Source organism: Orycteropus afer, unplaced genomic scaffold, assembly GCF_000298275.1.
Source record: "Orycteropus afer afer isolate SDZICR_OR568_19922 unplaced genomic scaffold, OryAfe1.0 scaffold00210, whole genome shotgun sequence".
Lineage (NCBI taxonomy): Eukaryota > Metazoa > Chordata > Mammalia > Tubulidentata > Orycteropodidae > Orycteropus > Orycteropus afer.
Genome location: NW_006921797.1, coordinates 2146492 through 2152350, shown reverse-complemented (window position 1 = coordinate 2152350; position 5859 = coordinate 2146492).

The window sequence follows — 5859 nt, the reverse complement described above, 5'->3', positions numbered from 1 at the left end:
TGCCGTCAAGTCGGCCCCGACTCATAGCAACCCCTCCTTGGGTTTCTGAGGCAGTGTCACTACAGAAGTAGGATTGCCCAACCTTCCTTCCGAGGAGTGGCTGGTGGGTTTGAACTGCCAGCTATCTGGTTAGCAGGCAAGTGTCTTAGCCACTATGCTACCAGAGCTCCCATTCCCTTACCAAATTAGATGTCTTTTATTTCTCTTTCTTGCCTTATTGCTCTAGTCTGGACATGCAGTACAATACTGAATAAGTGTGGTGATCAACCAAAAATCAAACTATTGCCATCAAGTTGATTCTAACTCTAGGGACTGCATAAGACAGAGTAGAACTGCTCCCATAGAGTTTCCAAGGCTGAAAATCTTTACAGAAGCATACTGCCTTGTCTTTCTCCCATGGAGCAGCTTATAGGCTCAAACCACTGACCTTATTGTCAGCTGCTCAATGCTTTAACCACTGCACCACCTCGTGCTCAAGAAGAATGCTTTCAATCTCTCTTCATAGAGAATAATGTTGTCTGTTGGTTGTCCATATGCCTTTAATTATGTTGAGGATTTTCCTTTCTATTCCTATTTTTGCTAGTGCTTTTATCAAGAATGGGTGTTGGATGTTGTCAAATGCCTTTTCTGCATCAATTGGGTCCTTTTCCTATGTTTTATTTATGTGGTGAATTATGTTGATGGATTTTTCTAGTGTTGATCCATTCTTGCATGACTGGTATGAATCCCACTTGATCGAGATGTATTATTTTTTTGATACACGGTTGAATTGTATTGGCTAAATTTTTGTTGAAAATTTTTTAATCTATATTCATGAGGAATATTGGTCTATAATTTTTTCCCTTTTAGTGGTTTCTTTGCCTGGCTTTTGTATCAGGTTTATACTGCCTTCATAGAATAAATTCTGTAGTATTCCTTTCTTTTCTATGTTCTGGAATATGTTGAGTGAAACTGGTGTCAGTTCTTCTCTGAATTTTTGGTAGAGTTCTCTAGAGAAGACATCTGAAGTGGGGTTTTTGTTCTTGTTGTTGGGAGTTTTATTATGACCTCTTCAATTTTAAATTTTGTTATGTGTGTGTTGAAATTTTCTACCTCAGTCTGCGTTAGGTTAGGGAAGTAGTGTATTTCAAGAAAATTGTCCAATTCTTCTAGGTTTCCAAATTTGTTGGATTATAATATTTCATAATATTCTGTTACGATCCTTTTATCTCATTTGGCTCTGCTGTAATGTCACTCATCTCATTTCTTTTTTGATTATGTACATCGTCTCATTCTTTTCCTTTGTCAGTTTGGCCATTGGTTTGTCAATTTTATTGATCCTTTCAAAGAACCAACTTCTTGTCTTAATTTTTTCTATTGTTTTTCTGTACTGTGCTTCATATACTTTTTGTGCTAATCTTTATTATTTGCTTTCTTCTGGTGATAGTGGGCTTCTTTTGCTCCTCTATTTTTGTTTGTTAGAGTTACAGAGTTAAGGTATCAATTTTGGCTCCTTCTTCTTTTCTGCTATATGTGTTTATTGCTGTAACTTATCCTCTGAGTACTGCTTTTGCTGTGTCACAAAAATTTTGATATGTTGTGTTTTCATTCTCATTTAGTTCTAGGAATTTTTAAATTTTTTTAAATTTCTTCTATTAACCATTGTTTTTAAGTAGGATGTTATTCAGTTTCCATTATGGTAGTTAAGGTTGTGTGTCAACTAGGCTAGACTGTGATTTTGAGTGGTTTGGTAGTTGTGATATAGTTGTTCTCCATGATGACATTGGATGTGGTTTAATCACCTCCATGGTGGACTCTGCTATGAGCAGCAAATTAGTTGAAGGGGGTTGTCTTCAGGGTATGGACTGTCTCCAGTATATATGGAAAGATCTGTGGCTTTTTGCTGATTTGGGATCCTGCATTTGGTCCATCATCATCTCCAGTTCCTAGGCTTGAACTAGTGGCCTTCTGTGTTGCCTGTTGATCTTGGGATTGTTGCCTTTGCAGCCTGTACTCCAATCTGCCATTTTACCTGCTGATTGTAGACTCATTGACCTCAGCAGCCAGCAACCTGGTATGTTGTTAGGTGCTATCAAGTCAGTTTTGAGTCACAGCGACCCTGTGTACAACAGAATGAAACACTGCCTGGTCCTGCCTCACAATCCTTGCTATACTTGAGCCCATCATTGCAGCCACTGTGTTGATCCATCTTGTTGAGGATCTTCCCTTTTTTTGCTGATCTTCCATTTTGCCAAGCATGATATCCTTCTTCATGGAATGGTGCTTTCTGACAACATGACCAAAGTAGATGAGATGAAGTCTGGCCATTCTTGCTTCCAAGGAGCATTCTGGCTGCACTTATTCAGGACAGATTTGTTCATTCATACCATGACAGTCCATGGCATTTTCAGTATTCTTTACCAACACCAACATTCAAAAGCATTTACTCTTCTTCAGTCTTCCTTATTCATTTTGCAGATTTCACATGTGTATGAGGTGATTGAAAAACCATGACTTGGGTTAGGCGCATCTTAGTCTTCAAAGTGACATGTTTGCTCTTCAACACTTCAGCTTGCCTGCCAATCTTGAGTTCATCAACCCTTGTAGCTACAGGAGTCAGGAAAGGCCTCTAGCCTGATGTTTAATCAATGGACTTGGGACTTGCCAGACTTTACAACTGTGTGAGCCATTTTCCTGAAATATATTTCTCTCTCTCTCACTAACCTTCACTGGTTTTACTTCTTTGGATCCCAGCCTAAGACACTATACATTAGATTTTTTCCTTGTTCTTCCTGTTATTGACTTCTACTTTTATAGTGCTATGATCAGAAAAGATGCTTCGTATTATTTTGATGTTTTAGAACAGATTGAGGCTTGTTTTGTGACCTAAAACATGGTCTATTCTGGAGAATAATCCATATGTATTGGAAAAGAATGTGTATTTTGCTACTTTGAGATGGAGTGTTCTCTATGACTGTGTTAGACTGGGATCTCTAGAGAAACAAAACCAGTAAAGCTTATGTGTATAGAGAAAGAGAAATTTATCTTAGGAAAATGGCTCACACACTTATAGAAGCTGGCAAGTCCCAAGTTCTTGGATCAAACATCAAGCTGGGGGCTTTTCCCAATTCATGCAGCTGCAGGGGCTGACGAGCTCAAGGCTCGTTGACTCCAACAAATGACGAATCCAAGATCTCCAGGGTGAATGGTGCATTGTTCACTCACAGACAGTTGTAGGCAGCACAACACAATCCACAATCCCAATCCACAGGAGAATGTCTCTTTTCCCAGGATGTCCATAAATATATTGGAAGCAGGCCACACCCCTAGGGAAACTCCCTTTCAATGGATTGGCTGCTCAAAACATATACATCTGATCCCATCATGGGAACAACCTACACTACAATTGCTTAAACCACACAGAATTGTGATCCAGCCAAGTTGACACACAGCTCCAACTATGACAATGCCTATGGGGTCAAGTTGGCTGATTAGGTTATTTCAGATCTTCTGTATCTTTGTTGAGTTTATTTCTAGTTGTTCTGTCCTTCACTGAAAATGGTTTGCTAAAGTCTCCTGCTATTTCTAAGGTTTTCACTGCCCAATTCTTTGAGAAGTGGTTGGCCCCTTCCTTCTTCCCAGTCTGTCTTAGTCTAAAAGCTCCACTGAAACCTATCCAACATGAGTGGCCCTGTTGGTATTTGAAATACCTGTGGCATAGCCTCCAGACTCACAGCAACATCCAAGTGACCACAGTACATCTGCCAGGCTACTCCTTCCCCCTTGGATGGTGTGGTAGTCATGTTTGTGTGTCAACTTGGCTGGGCCTGGTTGAGTGGCTGGGCAACTGGTGTTTGTTATTCCCCATGATGAGACTGGCAATCAACCCCATGGTGGGATCTACCACAAGCAGCTGAGTAGCTGACTTTGGGATGTGGTCTGCTTCCTGTATTTAAGGAGAAGCCTTGGGAATAGTCTGTAGCGTATGGCATGCTTGGACCCTGCATGTAGCCATGTTGTTGCTCAGCAGCCTACTATGCTCTGCAGACCTTGGGACCTACAGTAGACTTAAGTTAATCGCCTGCCATGTGATTTGGTAACATCGGAACTGTGCCTTTTTACTTGTCAACCTTGGGGCTTCTCAGCTTCAGCAGCCAGCAGCTGTCTGAATGAAGAAACATCTCTAGCTCCAGTGGGCCAGGAGCAGGAGGCAGAGCTGGACCCCAAGGTTGAGGGGCTTTCACCCAGCCCCTACAGCCTGGCACTTTGAACTTGGACTTAAAACCTCCAGATTGTAAGAATAAACTCCTATTTGTTAAGGCCATCCCATTTGTGGTATATTCCTGTCAGAGCAGCACGACATAACCAGAACAGATGAACTTAGCACTCTTGCCAAAAGTCAATTGACCATAATGTATGGGTATATTTCTGAATTCTCAATTCTATTCCATTGGTCTATATATCTATTATTATACTGGTATCAGATTATTTTGACTGTTGTAGCTTTGTAGTATGTATCTTAGTTATCTAGTGCTGCTATAGCAGAAATACCACAGGTGGATGGCTTTAACAAATAGAAATATATTCTTTCACAAGGCTAGAAGTCAAACATCAGCTCCAGTGCAAGTCTTTCTCTCTCTGCCAGCTCTGGGGGAAGGTCGTTGTCATCAATATTCCACTGGGTCTAGGAGTTTCTCAGTGCAAGGACCCTGGATCCAAAGGACACAATCAACTTCCAGCTCTTCCTTTTTGGTGGCAGGAGGTCTCCTTCTCTCCTTCTCCTCACCTCTCTCTCTCCTTTTATTTCTAGTAAGATGAAAGGTGATATAGGCCCCATGCCAGGGAAACTTCTCTTACATAACAACAAACCTATTATCTGATTAAGAGTGTTGCATCTCACAAAGAAACGTGCACAAAAGATATAGACAACAGAGACAAATACTGTTACAAACACAATACTGCATTACCACTGGCACCAAACACTAAGCTATGGGTAAATGCATAGACAGGTGAGAAGATCAGGTGGGGGTAGGTGAACAAGAATATACCCAAGACCAAGGATAGATTTGACTGAAGATAATCTTACATATGTACTTGTGCTAAAAAGTTATACACATACATTACAGAAATAACAGCATATAGGATTGGAACAGCTTCTCAGAGACAACCAAATACCTTGAGAGAGAGAATCACTGAGCCTGTGGGCTTGGGACCATAGTCTTGGGGTACATTGTGTTCAATTGGCACAACATAGTACATAAAAATCTTGTTCTTCATCTTACTTTGGTAAGTAGTGACTGGGGTCTTAAAAGCTTTCAAATGGTCATCTAAGATGCAACTATTGTTGGTCTCCTCTAATCTTGAGCATAGAAGAGTGAAGAAAATCAAAGTCATCTGGAAACAATTAATCCAAAGATGTGGTACCATGAGGACCTCAGCCTTCAGAACCCTGAGATTAGAAGAACTAGATGTTACCCACTTACCAATGCCAACCACTCAGAAAGGGATCAAAATTGGAAACCTTGGTTATAGTGGGAGGAAAAATGTGGAACAAAATACAAACACAAAAATGATCACAGTTATTGGTCAGATTGAGACTGGTGAACCCCTGAGACTATGGCCTCAGGTTATCCTTCAGAACTAGAAATGGACTCACTTCCATAGATTGGCTCTCAGCCCAACAGGTGAGAAAGACCTACATTCAGAAAACCTACCCCAGGGAGATGTACCCCTTACGTCAATCAGCCATGAGACATCAGAGAGGTAGCATTCACATAGAGGGAAAGCTGAACAGATAGGAATACATAGATAAGAAGGGCCAGGGAGGTGATAATCACAGGGAGGAAGGAGGAGGAGAGATTTTTTTTATTGTTGGGGATG